The 16,142-nt window shown below is 60.2% G+C and overlaps 10 non-coding genes across 10 annotated transcripts; all 10 read left to right on the top strand.

Annotated features, from left to right (window-relative positions):
* The first annotated feature begins 189 nt into the window (after window positions 1–189).
* TRNAI-AAU (transfer RNA isoleucine (anticodon AAU)) lies at window positions 190–263 on the top strand. The gene has a single exon. It is a non-coding gene; the product is annotated as a tRNA-Ile (tRNA).
* Window positions 264–1,812: 1,549 nt separating this feature from the next.
* TRNAI-AAU (transfer RNA isoleucine (anticodon AAU)) lies at window positions 1,813–1,886 on the top strand. Its single transcript has one exon. It is a non-coding gene; the product is annotated as a tRNA-Ile (tRNA).
* A 1,563-nt stretch (window positions 1,887–3,449) lies between these two features.
* Window positions 3,450–3,523, top strand: TRNAI-AAU (transfer RNA isoleucine (anticodon AAU)). Its single transcript has one exon. It is a non-coding gene; the product is annotated as a tRNA-Ile (tRNA).
* A 1,559-nt stretch (window positions 3,524–5,082) lies between these two features.
* TRNAI-AAU (transfer RNA isoleucine (anticodon AAU)) lies at window positions 5,083–5,156 on the top strand. Its single transcript has one exon. It is a non-coding gene; the product is annotated as a tRNA-Ile (tRNA).
* A 1,549-nt stretch (window positions 5,157–6,705) lies between these two features.
* Window positions 6,706–6,779, top strand: TRNAI-AAU (transfer RNA isoleucine (anticodon AAU)). The gene has a single exon. It is a non-coding gene; the product is annotated as a tRNA-Ile (tRNA).
* Window positions 6,780–8,342: 1,563 nt separating this feature from the next.
* On the top strand, window positions 8,343–8,416 carry TRNAI-AAU (transfer RNA isoleucine (anticodon AAU)). Its single transcript has one exon. It is a non-coding gene; the product is annotated as a tRNA-Ile (tRNA).
* A 1,563-nt stretch (window positions 8,417–9,979) lies between these two features.
* Window positions 9,980–10,053, top strand: TRNAI-AAU (transfer RNA isoleucine (anticodon AAU)). Its single transcript has one exon. It is a non-coding gene; the product is annotated as a tRNA-Ile (tRNA).
* Window positions 10,054–11,611: 1,558 nt separating this feature from the next.
* On the top strand, window positions 11,612–11,685 carry TRNAI-AAU (transfer RNA isoleucine (anticodon AAU)). Its single transcript has one exon. It is a non-coding gene; the product is annotated as a tRNA-Ile (tRNA).
* Window positions 11,686–13,234: 1,549 nt separating this feature from the next.
* On the top strand, window positions 13,235–13,308 carry TRNAI-AAU (transfer RNA isoleucine (anticodon AAU)). Its single transcript has one exon. It is a non-coding gene; the product is annotated as a tRNA-Ile (tRNA).
* Window positions 13,309–14,847: 1,539 nt separating this feature from the next.
* Window positions 14,848–14,921, top strand: TRNAI-AAU (transfer RNA isoleucine (anticodon AAU)). The gene has a single exon. It is a non-coding gene; the product is annotated as a tRNA-Ile (tRNA).
* The last annotated feature ends 1,221 nt before the right edge of the window (window positions 14,922–16,142 follow it).

Here is a 16,142-nt window from a genome sequence, read left to right as displayed (position 1 = left end):
AAGCGAGCGCTCTACCACTTGAGCTAGTCCCCCCTGCTGCTGTGCCTGCTGCTGCTCTTGCTGATGCTGCTGCTGTGGCTGGGTGGCTAGCCTGCTGCTGCAGTCCAGGAGTCTCATGGGGTGGTGAGTACCTTGCCTGACTTGGGCTGGTCGGAACTGGCTGCAGCGAAGGATCGAGGCTGCGCCCTCGGCCGGCTAGCTCAGCTGGTTAGAGCGTGGTGCTAATAACGCCAAGGCCGTGGGTTCGATCCCCACGCTGGCCACCTTGGGCTTTTACTACTTCAGTTGCCACCGCAGCCAGGCAGGACTGCCCCGCCCCGCCCCGCCCCGCCCCGCCCCTGTGAAGCACGCTTGCAAGAAGAGAGTGTCAATCCCTCCTGCAGCCGACTTCTTCAGCGGCTTGCCCTCTCTGTAGGATTTCCATCCCCGCCTCACCCACGTCTCTTGTACCACTTTTTTCTTCTTCCTCATTGTCTTCTTACCTGCCTATCAACTCGGGTGCTCTGCCACCAGCTCGCCTACGTGAGCTGGCCCAGTTGAGAGTGGGGCGGGGCCCCACATCACTTCATCATTTTAAGCACGGAGCTCATGGCAGAGGGGCAGGCGCTCGAGAGCTGTCACTCTCTGGGGTGACGGGCGACGCTTTAGAGATTGGTTGCTTAGCCTTCAACAACACCTGCCCTGATTGGACCTGGAAGGTGTGGTGAGAAAAATGGATTGGAGAGCCCCTTCCTCCTGGAGGGGAGAGTGCCATTTGGGAGAACATGTGAGTACTTGAGCAGGCAGAGAGTTGGGGATCTCTCTGGAAACTCACTGACACACCACGGACTGCCTGCCTCCACAAGAAAGCGTCAGCTGCCTCTGGATGATGTTTGTGACTACAAGTGACCTAAAATCTACCGAGGTATACAGCTCACTGTGCTACAGATGCGTGCTCAGCGGCTACTTAGGCGCACGGTTTGGTCTTAGGTTGTTCTTTGATTCTCCTGGAACCCGGAGCATTCCCCAGGCCTTCCGTCTTGAAGCAAGAAAGCTGTCCAGTGTGATTAGGGTGGTGGACTGGCTGGGAGATGTACTGGGCTATGCCTGGGTGTCCCCTTGGTCTGGCTGACTAAGGCAGGCTACTTTTTGTGCTTTGGGCTAAAGGAAGCGCCCCCAGTATTCGCAGCAGAGTAAGCAGCCTCCAGGTGTACGAGGCCTGCGTGCCCAAGGGGGCACAAGGCCAAAGACAAACCAGATGGCCAGGGGCGGCGGTACCCCCAGGCTTGAGGGTGTGCTGTGCAAGGGGGTCATCCGGAGGTGAGGCACCTGGCGCTTGGCAGGTGGTGGGGCACGCTGAGGTGGGTGGCTCAGCCCAGGACCGCCCCCTACTGCTCCGCCACACCTACGACCTGGGCTAGCCTTGCCCTGGAAGCACTAGTCCCACAAGAGGGGCAGACACTACTCTGCCTCTGGCAGGCGAAACTTGCCATCCAGGCCCCAGTAGTACCTCCAGAGGCCACGCGGGGCCTGGAAAGCAGCCGTGCTGGGGCTCTGGCCAGGCCACCGCCTCGGCCAAAAGGAGCCAGTAGCCCAGGCCACCCTGGAGAACGCAGGCATCGATCCCGCTACCTCTCGCATGCTAAGCGAGCGCTCTACCACTTGAGCTAGTCCCCCCTGCTGCTGTGGCTGCTGCTGCTCTTGCTGATGCTGCTGCTGTGGCTGGGTGGCTAGCCTGCTGCTGCAGTCCAGGAGTCTCATGGGGTGGTGAGTACCTTGCCTGACTTGGGCTGGTCGGAACTGGCTGCAGCGAAGGATCGAGGCTGCGCCCTCGGCCGGCTAGCTCAGCTGGTTAGAGCGTGGTGCTAATAACGCCAAGGCCGTGGGTTCGATCCCCACGCTGGCCACCTTGGGCTTTTACTACTTCAGTTGCCACCGCAGCCAGGCAGGACTGCCCCGCCCCGCCCCGCCCCGCCCCGCCCCTGTGAAGCACGCTTGCAAGAAGAGAGTGTCAATCCCTCCTGCAGCCGACTTCTTCAGCGGCTTGCCCTCTCTGTAGGATTTCCATCCCCGCCTCACCCACGTCTCTTGTACCACTTTTTTCTTCTTCCTCATTGTCTTCTTACCTGCCTATCAACTCGGGTGCTCTGCCACCAGCTCGCCTACGTGAGCTGGCCCAGTTGAGACGGGGGCGGGGCCCCACATCACTTCATCATTTTAAGCACGGAGCTCATGGCAGAGGGGCAGGCGCTCGAGAGCTGTCACTCTCTGGGGTGACGGACCACGCTTTAGAGATTGGTTGCTTAACCTTCAACAACACCTGCCCTGATTGGACCTGGAAGGTGTGGTGAGAAAAATGGATTGGAGAGCCCCTTCCTCCTGGAGGGGAGAGTGCCATTAGGGGGAACATGTGAGTACGTGAGCAGGCAGAGAGTTGGGGATCTCTCTGGAAACTCACTGACACACCACGGACTGCCTGCCTCCACAAGAAAGCGTCAGCTGCCTCTGGATGATGTTTGTGACTACAAGTGACCTAAAATCTACCGAGGTATACAGCTCACTGTGCTACAGATGCGTGCTCAGCGGCTACTTAGGCGCACGGTTTGGTCTTAGGTTGTTCTTTGATTCTCCTGGAACCCGGAGCATTCCCCAGGCCTTCCGTCTTGAAGCAAGAAAGCTGTCCAGCGTGATTAGGGTGGTGGACTGGCTGGGAGATGTACTGGGCTATGCCTGGGTGTCCCCTTGGTCTGGCTGACTAAGGCAGGCTACTTTTTGTGCTTTGGGCTAAAGGAAGCGCCCCCAGTATTCGCAGCAGAGTAAGCAGCCTCCAGGTGTACGAGGCCTGCGTGCCCCAGGGGGCACAAGGCCAAAGACAAACCAGATGGCCAGGGGCGGCGGTACCCCCAGGCTTGCGGCTGTGCTGTGCAAGGGGGTCGTCCGGAGGTGAGGCACGCCCGGGGAGGCACTTGGCGCTTGGCAGGTGGTGGGGCACGCTGAGGTGGGTGGCTCAGCCCAGGACCGCCCCCTACTGCTCCGCCACACCTACGACCTGGGCTAGCCTTGCCCTGGAAGCACTAGTCCCACAAGAGGGGCAGACACTACTCTGCCTCTGGCAGGCGAAACTTGCCATCCAGGCCCCAGTAGTACCTCCAGAGGCCACGCGGGGCCTGGAAAGCAGCCGTGCTGGGGCTCTGGCCAGGCCACCGCCTCGGCCAAAAGGAGCCAGTAGCCCAGGCCACCCTGGAGAACGCAGGCATCGATCCCGCTACCTCTCGCATGCTAAGCGAGCGCTCTACCACTTGAGCTAGTCCCCCCTGCTGCTGTGGCTGCTGCTGCTCTTGCTGATGCTGCTGCTGTGGCTGGGTGGCTAGCCTGCTGCTGCAGTCCAGGAGTCTCATGGGGTGGTGAGTACCTTGCCTGACTTGGGCTGGTCGGAACTGGCTGCAGCGAAGGATCGAGGCTGCGCCCTCGGCCGGCTAGCTCAGCTGGTTAGAGCGTGGTGCTAATAACGCCAAGGCCGTGGGTTCGATCCCCACGCTGGCCACCTTGGGCTTTTACTACTTCAGTTGCCACCGCAGCCAGGCAGGACTGCCCCGCCCCGCCCCGCCCCGCCCCGCCCCGCCCCGCCCCTGTGAAGCACGCTTGCAAGAAGAGAGTGTCAATCCCTCCTGCAGCCGACTTCTTCAGCGGCTTGCCCTCTCTGTAGGATTTCCATCCCCGCCTCACCCACGTCTCTTGTACCACTTTTTTCTTCTTCCTCATTGTCTTCTTACCTGCCTATCAACTCGGGTGCTCTGCCACCAGCTCGCCTACGTGAGCTGGCCCAGTTGAGACGGGGGCGGGGCCCCACATCACTTCATCATTTTAAGCACGGAGCTCATGGCAGAGGGGCAGGCGCTCGAGAGCTGTCACTCTCTGGGGTGACGGACCACGCTTTAGAGATTGGTTGCTTAACCTTCAACAACACCTGCCCTGATTGGACCTGGAAGGTGTGGTGAGAAAAATGGATTGGAGAGCCCCTTCCTCCTGGAGGGGAGAGTGCCATTAGGGGGAACATGTGAGTACGTGAGCAGGCAGAGAGTTGGGGATCTCTCTGGAAACTCACTGACACACCACGGACTGCCTGCCTCCACAAGAAAGCGTCAGCTGCCTCTGGATGATGTTTGTGACTACAAGTGACCTAAAATCTACCGAGGTATACAGCTCACTGTGCTACAGATGCGTGCTCAGCGGCTACTTAGGCGCACGGTTTGGTCTTAGGTTGTTCTTTGATTCTCCTGGAACCCGGAGCATTCCCCAGGCCTTCCGTCTTGAAGCAAGAAAGCTGTCCAGCGTGATTAGGGTGGTGGACTGGCTGGGAGATGTACTGGGCTATGCCTGGGTGTCCCCTTGGTCTGGCTGACTAAGGCAGGCTACTTTTTGTGCTTTGGGCTAAAGGAAGCGCCCCCAGTATTCGCAGCAGAGTAAGCAGCCTCCAGGTGTACGAGGCCTGCGTGCCCAAGGGGGCACAAGGCCAAAGACAAACCAGATGGCCAGGGGCGGCGGTACCCCCAGGCTTGAGGGTGTGCTGTGCAAGGGGGTCATCCGGAGGTGAGGCACCTGGCGCTTGGCAGGTGGTGGGGCACGCTGAGGTGGGTGGCTCAGCCCAGGACCGCCCCCTACTGCTCCGCCACACCTACGACCTGGGCTAGCCTTGCCCTGGAAGCACTAGTCCCACAAGAGGGGCAGACACTACTCTGCCTCTGGCAGGCGAAACTTGCCATCCAGGCCCCAGTAGTACCTCCAGAGGCCACGCGGGGCCTGGAAAGCAGCCGTGCTGGGGCTCTGGCCAGGCCACCGCCTCGGCCAAAAGGAGCCAGTAGCCCAGGCCACCCTGGAGAACGCAGGCATCGATCCCGCTACCTCTCGCATGCTAAGCGAGCGCTCTACCACTTGAGCTAGTCCCCCCTGCTGCTGTGCCTGCTGCTGCTCTTGCTGATGCTGCTGCTGTGGCTGGGTGGCTAGCCTGCTGCTGCAGTCCAGGAGTCTCATGGGGTGGTGAGTACCTTGCCTGACTTGGGCTGGTCGGAACTGGCTGCAGCGAAGGATCGAGGCTGCGCCCTCGGCCGGCTAGCTCAGCTGGTTAGAGCGTGGTGCTAATAACGCCAAGGCCGTGGGTTCGATCCCCACGCTGGCCACCTTGGGCTTTTACTACTTCAGTTGCCACCGCAGCCAGGCAGGACTGCCCCGCCCCGCCCCGCCCCGCCCCGCCCCTGTGAAGCACGCTTGCAAGAAGAGAGTGTCAATCCCTCCTGCAGACGACTTCTTCAGCGGCTTGCCCTCTCTGTAGGATTTCCATCCCCGCCTCACCCACGTCTCTTGTACCACTTTTTTCTTCTTCCTCATTGTCTTCTTACCTGCCTATCAACTCGGGTGCTCTGCCACCAGCTCGCCTACGTGAGCTGGCCCAGTTGAGAGTGGGGCGGGGCCCCACATCACTTCATCATTTTAAGCACGGAGCTCATGGCAGAGGGGCAGGCGCTCGAGAGCTGTCACTCTCTGGGGTGACGGGCGACGCTTTAGAGATTGGTTGCTTAGCCTTCAACAACACCTGCCCTGATTGGACCTGGAAGGTGTGGTGAGAAAAATGGATTGGAGAGCCCCTTCCTCCTGGAGGGGAGAGTGCCATTTGGGAGAACATGTGAGTACTTGAGCAGGCAGAGAGTTGGGGATCTCTCTGGAAACTCACTGACACACCACGGACTGCCTGCCTCCACAAGAAAGCGTCAGCTGCCTCTGGATGATGTTTGTGACTACAAGTGACCTAAAATCTACCGAGGTATACAGCTCACTGTGCTACAGATGCGTGCTCAGCGGCTACTTAGGCGCACGGTTTGGTCTTAGGTTGTTCTTTGATTCTCCTGGAACCCGGAGCATTCCCCAGGCCTTCCGTCTTGAAGCAAGAAAGCTGTCCAGTGTGATTAGGGTGGTGGACTGGCTGGGAGATGTACTGGGCTATGCCTGGGTGTCCCCTTGGTCTGGCTGACTAAGGCAGGCTACTTTTTGTGCTTTGGGCTAAAGGAAGCGCCCCCAGTATTCGCAGCAGAGTAAGCAGCCTCCAGGTGTACGAGGCCTGCGTGCCCAAGGGGGCACAAGGCCAAAGACAAACCAGATGGCCAGGGGCGGCGGTACCCCCAGGCTTGAGGGTGTGCTGTGCAAGGGGGTCATCCGGAGGTGAGGCACCTGGCGCTTGGCAGGTGGTGGGGCACGCTGAGGTGGGTGGCTCAGCCCAGGACCGCCCCCTACTGCTCCGCCACACCTACGACCTGGGCTAGCCTTGCCCTGGAAGCACTAGTCCCACAAGAGGGGCAGACACTACTCTGCCTCTGGCAGGCGAAACTTGCCATCCAGGCCCCAGTAGTACCTCCAGAGGCCACGCGGGGCCTGGAAAGCAGCCGTGCTGGGGCTCTGGCCAGGCCACCGCCTCGGCCAAAAGGAGCCAGTAGCCCAGGCCACCCTGGAGAACGCAGGCATCGGTCCCGCTACCTCTCGCATGCTAAGCGAGCGCTCTACCACTTGAGCTAGTCCCCCCTGCTGCTGTGGCTGCTGCTGCTCTTGCTGATGCTGCTGCTGTGGCTGGGTGGCTAGCCTGCTGCTGCAGTCCAGGAGTCTCATGGGGTGGTGAGTACCTTGCCTGACTTGGGCTGGTCGGAACTGGCTGCAGCGAAGGATCGAGGCTGCGCCCTCGGCCGGCTAGCTCAGCTGGTTAGAGCGTGGTGCTAATAACGCCAAGGCCGTGGGTTCGATCCCCACGCTGGCCACCTTGGGCTTTTACTACTTCAGTTGCCACCGCAGCCAGGCAGGACTGCCCCGCCCCGCCCCGCCCCGCCCCGCCCCTGTGAAGCACGCTTGCAAGAAGAGAGTGTCAATCCCTCCTGCAGCCGACTTCTTCAGCGGCTTGCCCTCTCTGTAGGATTTCCATCCCCGCCTCACCCACGTCTCTTGTACCACTTTTTTCTTCTTCCTCATTGTCTTCTTACCTGCCTATCAACTCGGGTGCTCTGCCACCAGCTCGCCTACGTGAGCTGGCCCAGTTGAGACGGGGGCGGGGCCCCACATCACTTCATCATTTTAAGCACGGAGCTCATGGCAGAGGGGCAGGCGCTCGAGAGCTGTCACTCTCTGGGGTGACGGACCACGCTTTAGAGATTGGTTGCTTAACCTTCAACAACACCTGCCCTGATTGGACCTGGAAGGTGTGGTGAGAAAAATGGATTGGAGAGCCCCTTCCTCCTGGAGGGGAGAGTGCCATTAGGGGGAACATGTGAGTACGTGAGCAGGCAGAGAGTTGGGGATCTCTCTGGAAACTCACTGACACACCACGGACTGCCTGCCTCCACAAGAAAGCGTCAGCTGCCTCTGGATGATGTTTGTGACTACAAGTGACCTAAAATCTACCGAGGTATACAGCTCACTGTGCTACAGATGCGTGCTCAGCGGCTACTTAGGCGCACGGTTTGGTCTTAGGTTGTTCTTTGATTCTCCTGGAACCCGGAGCATTCCCCAGGCCTTCCGTCTTGAAGCAAGAAAGCTGTCCAGCGTGATTAGGGTGGTGGACTGGCTGGGAGATGTACTGGGCTATGCCTGGGTGTCCCCTTGGTCTGGCTGACTAAGGCAGGCTACTTTTTGTGCTTTGGGCTAAAGGAAGCGCCCCCAGTATTCGCAGCAGAGTAAGCAGCCTCCAGGTGTACGAGGCCTGCGTGCCCCAGGGGGCACAAGGCCAAAGACAAACCAGATGGCCAGGGGCGGCGGTACCCCCAGGCTTGCGGCTGTGCTGTGCAAGGGGGTCGTCCGGAGGTGAGGCACGCCCGGGGAGGCACTTGGCGCTTGGCAGGTGGTGGGGCACGCTGAGGTGGGTGGCTCAGCCCAGGACCGCCCCCTACTGCTCCGCCACACCTACGACCTGGGCTAGCCTTGCCCTGGAAGCACTAGTCCCACAAGAGGGGCAGACACTACTCTGCCTCTGGCAGGCGAAACTTGCCATCCAGGCCCCAGTAGTACCTCCAGAGGCCACGCGGGGCCTGGAAAGCAGCCGTGCTGGGGCTCTGGCCAGGCCACCGCCTCGGCCAAAAGGAGCCAGTAGCCCAGGCCACCCTGGAGAACGCAGGCATCGATCCCGCTACCTCTCGCATGCTAAGCGAGCGCTCTACCACTTGAGCTAGTCCCCCCTGCTGCTGTGGCTGCTGCTGCTCTTGCTGATGCTGCTGCTGTGGCTGGGTGGCTAGCCTGCTGCTGCAGTCCAGGAGTCTCATGGGGTGGTGAGTACCTTGCCTGACTTGGGCTGGTCGGAACTGGCTGCAGCGAAGGATCGAGGCTGCGCCCTCGGCCGGCTAGCTCAGCTGGTTAGAGCGTGGTGCTAATAACGCCAAGGCCGTGGGTTCGATCCCCACGCTGGCCACCTTGGGCTTTTACTACTTCAGTTGCCACCGCAGCCAGGCAGGACTGCCCCGCCCCGCCCCGCCCCGCCCCGCCCCTGTGAAGCACGCTTGCAAGAAGAGAGTGTCAATCCCTCCTGCAGCCGACTTCTTCAGCGGCTTGCCCTCTCTGTAGGATTTCCATCCCCGCCTCACCCACGTCTCTTGTACCACTTTTTTCTTCTTCCTCATTGTCTTCTTACCTGCCTATCAACTCGGGTGCTCTGCCACCAGCTCGCCTACGTGAGCTGGCCCAGTTGAGACGGGGGCGGGGCCCCACATCACTTCATCATTTTAAGCACGGAGCTCATGGCAGAGGGGCAGGCGCTCGAGAGCTGTCACTCTCTGGGGTGACGGACCACGCTTTAGAGATTGGTTGCTTAACCTTCAACAACACCTGCCCTGATTGGACCTGGAAGGTGTGGTGAGAAAAATGGATTGGAGAGCCCCTTCCTCCTGGAGGGGAGAGTGCCATTAGGGGGAACATGTGAGTACGTGAGCAGGCAGAGAGTTGGGGATCTCTCTGGAAACTCACTGACACACCACGGACTGCCTGCCTCCACAAGAAAGCGTCAGCTGCCTCTGGATGATGTTTGTGACTACAAGTGACCTAAAATCTACCGAGGTATACAGCTCACTGTGCTACAGATGCGTGCTCAGCGGCTACTTAGGCGCACGGTTTGGTCTTAGGTTGTTCTTTGATTCTCCTGGAACCCGGAGCATTCCCCAGGCCTTCCGTCTTGAAGCAAGAAAGCTGTCCAGCGTGATTAGGGTGGTGGACTGGCTGGGAGATGTACTGGGCTATGCCTGGGTGTCCCCTTGGTCTGGCTGACTAAGGCAGGCTACTTTTTGTGCTTTGGGCTAAAGGAAGCGCCCCCAGTATTCGCAGCAGAGTAAGCAGCCTCCAGGTGTACGAGGCCTGCGTGCCCCAGGGGGCACAAGGCCAAAGACAAACCAGATGGCCAGGGGCGGCGGTACCCCCAGGCTTGCGGCTGTGCTGTGCAAGGGGGTCGTCCGGAGGTGAGGCACGCCCGGGGAGGCACTTGGCGCTTGGCAGGTGGTGGGGCACGCTGAGGTGGGTGGCTCAGCCCAGGACCGCCCCCTACTGCTCCGCCACACCTACGACCTGGGCTAGCCTTGCCCTGGAAGCACTAGTCCCACAAGAGGGGCAGACACTACTCTGCCTCTGGCAGGCGAAACTTGCCATCCAGGCCCCAGTAGTACCTCCAGAGGCCACGCGGGGCCTGGAAAGCAGCCGTGCTGGGGCTCTGGCCAGGCCACCGCCTCGGCCAAAAGGAGCCAGTAGCCCAGGCCACCCTGGAGAACGCAGGCATCGATCCCGCTACCTCTCGCATGCTAAGCGAGCGCTCTACCACTTGAGCTAGTCCCCCCTGCTGCTGTGGCTGCTGCTGCTCTTGCTGATGCTGCTGCTGTGGCTGGGTGGCTAGCCTGCTGCTGCAGTCCAGGAGTCTCATGGGGTGGTGAGTACCTTGCCTGACTTGGGCTGGTCGGAACTGGCTGCAGCGAAGGATCGAGGCTGCGCCCTCGGCCGGCTAGCTCAGCTGGTTAGAGCGTGGTGCTAATAACGCCAAGGCCGTGGGTTCGATCCCCACGCTGGCCACCTTGGGCTTTTACTACTTCAGTTGCCACCGCAGCCAGGCAGGACTGCCCCGCCCCGCCCCGCCCCGCCCCTGTGAAGCACGCTTGCAAGAAGAGAGTGTCAATCCCTCCTGCAGCCGACTTCTTCAGCGGCTTGCCCTCTCTGTAGGATTTCCATCCCCGCCTCACCCACGTCTCTTGTACCACTTTTTTCTTCTTCCTCATTGTCTTCTTACCTGCCTATCAACTCGGGTGCTCTGCCACCAGCTCGCCTACGTGAGCTGGCCCAGTTGAGACGGGGGCGGGGCCCCACATCACTTCATCATTTTAAGCACGGAGCTCATGGCAGAGGGGCAGGCGCTCGAGAGCTGTCACTCTCTGGGGTGACGGACCACGCTTTAGAGATTGGTTGCTTAACCTTCAACAACACCTGCCCTGATTGGACCTGGAAGGTGTGGTGAGAAAAATGGATTGGAGAGCCCCTTCCTCCTGGAGGGGAGAGTGCCATTAGGGGGAACATGTGAGTACGTGAGCAGGCAGAGAGTTGGGGATCTCTCTGGAAACTCACTGACACACCACGGACTGCCTGCCTCCACAAGAAAGCGTCAGCTGCCTCTGGATGATGTTTGTGACTACAAGTGACCTAAAATCTACCGAGGTATACAGCTCACTGTGCTACAGATGCGTGCTCAGCGGCTACTTAGGCGCACGGTTTGGTCTTAGGTTGTTCTTTGATTCTCCTGGAACCCGGAGCATTCCCCAGGCCTTCCGTCTTGAAGCAAGAAAGCTGTCCAGCGTGATTAGGGTGGTGGACTGGCTGGGAGATGTACTGGGCTATGCCTGGGTGTCCCCTTGGTCTGGCTGACTATGGCAGGCTACTTTTTGTGCTTTGGGCTAAAGGAAGCGCCCCCAGTATTCGCAGCAGAGTAAGCAGCCTCCAGGTGTACGAGGCCTGCGTGCCCCAGGGGGCACAAGGCCAAAGACAAACCAGATGGCCAGGGGCGGCGGTACCCCCAGGCTTGCGGCTGTGCTGTGCAAGGGGGTCGTCCGGAGGTGAGGCACGCCCGGGGAGGCACTTGGCGCTTGGCAGGTGGTGGGGCACGCTGAGGTGGGTGGCTCAGCCCAGGACCGCCCCCTACTGCTCCGCCACACCTACGACCTGGGCTAGCCTTGCCCTGGAAGCACTAGTCCCACAAGAGGGGCAGACACTACTCTGCCTCTGGCAGGCGAAACTTGCCATCCAGGCCCCAGTAGTACCTCCAGAGGCCACGCGGGGCCTGGAAAGCAGCCGTGCTGGGGCTCTGGCCAGGCCACCGCCTCGGCCAAAAGGAGCCAGTAGCCCAGGCCACCCTGGAGAACGCAGGCATCGATCCCGCTACCTCTCGCATGCTAAGCGAGCGCTCTACCACTTGAGCTAGTCCCCCCTGCTGCTGTGCCTGCTGCTGCTCTTGCTGATGCTGCTGCTGTGGCTGGGTGGCTAGCCTGCTGCTGCAGTCCAGGAGTCTCATGGGGTGGTGAGTACCTTGCCTGACTTGGGCTGGTCGGAACTGGCTGCAGCGAAGGATCGAGGCTGCGCCCTCGGCCGGCTAGCTCAGCTGGTTAGAGCGTGGTGCTAATAACGCCAAGGCCGTGGGTTCGATCCCCACGCTGGCCACCTTGGGCTTTTACTACTTCAGTTGCCACCGCAGCCAGGCAGGACTGCCCCGCCCCGCCCCGCCCCGCCCCGCCCCTGTGAAGCACGCTTGCAAGAAGAGAGTGTCAATCCCTCCTGCAGCCGACTTCTTCAGCGGCTTGCCCTCTCTGTAGGATTTCCATCCCCGCCTCACCCACGTCTCTTGTACCACTTTTATCTTCTTCCTCATTGTCTTCTTACCTGCCTATCAACTCGGGTGCTCTGCCACCAGCTCGCCTACGTGAGCTGGCCCAGTTGAGACGGGGGCGGGGCCCCACATCACTTCATCATTTTAAGCACGGAGCTCATGGCAGAGGGGCAGGCGCTCGAGAGCTGTCACTCTCTGGGGTGACGGGCGACGCTTTAGAGATTGGTTGCTTAGCCTTCAACAACACCTGCCCTGATTGGACCTGGAAGGTGTGGTGAGAAAAATGGATTGGAGAGCCCCTTCCTCCTGGAGGGGAGAGTGCCATTTGGGAGAACATGTGAGTACTTGAGCAGGCAGAGAGTTGGGGATCTCTCTGGAAACTCACTGACACACCACGGACTGCCTGCCTCCACAAGAAAGCGTCAGCTGCCTCTGGATGATGTTTGTGACTACAAGTGACCTAAAATCTACCGAGGTATACAGCTCACTGTGCTACAGATGCGTGCTCAGCGGCTACTTAGGCGCACGGTTTGGTCTTAGGTTGTTCTTTGATTCTCCTGGAACCCGGAGCATTCCCCAGGCCTTCCGTCTTGAAGCAAGAAAGCTGTCCAGTGTGATTAGGGTGGTGGACTGGCTGGGAGATGTACTGGGCTATGCCTGGGTGTCCCCTTGGTCTGGCTGACTAAGGCAGGCTACTTTTTGTGCTTTGGGCTAAAGGAAGCGCCCCCAGTATTCGCAGCAGAGTAAGCAGCCTCCAGGTGTACGAGGCCTGCGTGCCCAAGGGGGCACAAGGCCAAAGACAAACCAGATGGCCAGGGGCGGCGGTACCCCCAGGCTTGAGGGTGTGCTGTGCAAGGGGGTCATCCGGAGGTGAGGCACCTGGCGCTTGGCAGGTGGTGGGGCACGCTGAGGTGGGTGGCTCAGCCCAGGACCGCCCCCTACTGCTCCGCCACACCTACGACCTGGGCTAGCCTTGCCCTGGAAGCACTAGTCCCACAAGAGGGGCAGACACTACTCTGCCTCTGGCAGGCGAAACTTGCCATCCAGGCCCCAGTAGTACCTCCAGAGGCCACGCGGGGCCTGGAAAGCAGCCGTGCTGGGGCTCTGGCCAGGCCACCGCCTCGGCCAAAAGGAGCCAGTAGCCCAGGCCACCCTGGAGAACGCAGGCATCGATCCCGCTACCTCTCGCATGCTAAGCGAGCGCTCTACCACTTGAGCTAGTCCCCCCTGCTGCTGTGCCTGCTGCTGCTCTTGCTGATGCTGCTGCTGTGGCTGGGTGGCTAGCCTGCTGCTGCAGTCCAGGAGTCTCATGGGGTGGTGAGTACCTTGCCTGACTTGGGCTGGTCGGAACTGGCTGCAGCGAAGGATCGAGGCTGCGCCCTCGGCCGGCTAGCTCAGCTGGTTAGAGCGTGGTGCTAATAACGCCAAGGCCGTGGGTTCGATCCCCACGCTGGCCACCTTGGGCTTTTACTACTTCAGTTGCCACCGCAGCCAGGCAGGACTGCCCCTCCCCGCCCCGCCCCTGTGAAGCACGCTTGCAAGAAGAGAGTGTCAATCCCTCCTGCAGACGACTTCTTCAGCGGCTTGCCCTCTCTGTAGGATTTCCATCCCAGCCTCACCCATGTCTCTTGTAAAACTTTTTTCTTCTTCCTCATTGTCTTCTTACCTGCCTATCAACTCGGGTGCTCTGCCACCAGCTCGCCTACGTGAGCTGGCCCAGTTGAGAGTGGGGCGGGGCGCCACCTCACTTCATCATTTTAAGCACGGAGCTCATGGCAGAGGGGCAGGCGCTCGAGAGCTGTCACTCTCTGGGGTGACGGGCGACGCTTTAGAGATTGGTTGCTTAGCCTTCAACAACACCTGCCCTGATTGGACCTGGAAGGTGTGGTGAGAAAAATGGATTGGAGAGCCCCTTCCTCCTGGAGGGGAGAGTGCCATTTGGGAGAACATGTGAGTACTTGAGCAGGCAGAGAGTTGGGGATCTCTCTGGAAACTCACTGACACACCACGGACTGCCTGCCTCCACAAGAAAGCGTCAGCTGCCTCTGGATGATGTTTGTGACTACAAGTGACCTAAAATCTACCGAGGTATACAGCTCACTGTGCTACAGATGCGTGCTCAGCGGCTACTTAGGCGCACGGTTTGGTCTTAGGTTGTTCTTTGATTCTCCTGGAACCCGGAGCATTCCCCAGGCCTTCCGTCTTGAAGCAAGAAAGCTGTCCAGTGTGATTAGGGTGGTGGACTGGCTGGGAGATGTACTGGGCTATGCCTGGGTGTCCCCTTGGTCTGGCTGACTAAGGCAGGCTACTTTTTGTGCTTTGGGCTAAAGGAAGCGCCCCCAGTATTCGCAGCAGAGTAAGCAGCCTCCAGGTGTACGAGGCCTGCGTGCCCAAGGGGGCACAAGGCCAAAGACAAACCAGATGGCCAGGGGCGGCGGTACCCCCAGGCTTGAGGGTGTGCTGTGCAAGGGGGTCATCCGGAGGTGAGGCACCTGGCGCTTGGCAGGTGGTGGGGCACGCTGAGGTGGGTGGCTCAGCCCAGGACCGCCCCCTACTGCTCCGCCACACCTACGACCTGGGCTAGCCTTGCCCTGGAAGCACTAGTCCCACAAGAGGGGCAGACACTACTCTGCCTCTGGCAGGCGAAACTTGCCATCCAGGCCCCAGTAGTACCTCCAGAGGCCACGCGGGGCCTGGAAAGCAGCCGTGCTGGGGCTCTGGCCAGGCCACCGCCTCGGCCAAAAGGAGCCAGTAGCCCAGGCCACCCTGGAGAACGCAGGCATCGATCCCGCTACCTCTCGCATGCTAAGCGAGCGCTCTACCACTTGAGCTAGTCCCCCCTGCTGCTGTGCCTGCTGCTGCTCTTGCTGATGCTGCTGCTGTGGCTGGGTGGCTAGCCTGCTGCTGCAGTCCAGGAGTCTCATGGGGTGGTGAGTACCTTGCCTGACTTGGGCTGGTCGGAACTGGCTGCAGCGAAGGATCGAGGCTGCGCCCTCGGCCGGCTAGCTCAGCTGGTTAGAGCGTGGTGCTAATAACGCCAAGGCCGTGGGTTCGATCCCCACGCTGGCCACCTTGGGCTTTTACTACTTCAGTTGCCACCGCAGCCAGGCAGGACTGCCCCGCCCCGCCCCGCCCCGCCCCGCCCCTGTGAAGCACGCTTGCAAGAAGAGAGTGTCAATCCCTCCTGCAGCCGACTTCTTCAGCGGCTTGCCCTCTCTGTAGGATTTCCATCCCCGCCTCACCCACGTCTCTTGTACCACTTTTATCTTCTTCCTCATTGTCTTCTTACCTGCCTATCAACTCGGGTGCTCTGCCACCAGCTCGCCTACGTGAGCTGGCCCAGTTGAGACGGGGGCGGGGCCCCACATCACTTCATCATTTTAAGCACGGAGCTCATGGCAGAGGGGCAGGCGCTCGAGAGCTGTCACTCTCTGGGGTGACGGACCACGCTTTAGAGATTGGTTGCTTAACCTTCAACAACACCTGCCCTGATTGGACCTGGAAGGTGTGGTGAGAAAAATGGATTGGAGAGCCCCTTCCTCCTGGAGGGGAGAGTGCCATTAGGGGGAACATGTGAGTACGTGAGCAGGCAGAGAGTTGGGGATCTCTCTGGAAACTCACTGACACACCACGGACTGCCTGCCTCCACAAGAAAGCGTCAGCTGCCTCTGGATGATGTTTGTGACTACAAGTGACCTAAAATCTACCGAGGTATACAGCTCACTGTGCTACAGATGCGTGCTCAGCGGCTACTTAGGCGCACGGTTTGGTCTTAGGTTGTTCTTTGATTCTCCTGGAACCCGGAGCATTCCCCAGGCCTTCCGTCTTGAAGCAAGAAAGCTGTCCAGCGTGATTAGGGTGCTGGACTGGCTGGGAGATGTACTGGGCTATGCCTGGGTGTCCCCTTGGTCTGGCTGACTAAGGCAGGCTACTTTTTGTGCTTTGGGCTAAAGGAAGCGCCCCCAGTATTCGCAGCAGAGTAAGCAGCCTCCAGGTGTACGAGGCCTGCGTGCCCCAGGGGGCACAAGGCCAAAGACAAACCAGATGGCCAGGGGCGGCGGTACCCCCAGGCTTGCGGCTGTGCTGTGCAAGGGGGTCGTCCGGAGGTGAGGCACGCCCGGGGAGGCACTTGGCGCTTGGCAGGTGGTGGGGCACGCTGAGGTGGGTGGCTCAGCCCAGGACCGCCCCCTACTGCTCCGCCACACCTACGACCTGGGCTAGCCTTGCCCTGGAAGCACTAGTCCCACAAGAGGGGCAGACACTACTCTGCCTCTGGCAGGCGAAACTTGCC

This window comes from Alligator mississippiensis, chromosome 2 (assembly GCF_030867095.1).
Source record: "Alligator mississippiensis isolate rAllMis1 chromosome 2, rAllMis1, whole genome shotgun sequence".
In the NCBI taxonomy this organism is placed as follows: domain Eukaryota; kingdom Metazoa; phylum Chordata; order Crocodylia; family Alligatoridae; genus Alligator; species Alligator mississippiensis.
This window is presented reverse-complemented; position numbering and strand designations above follow the sequence as displayed.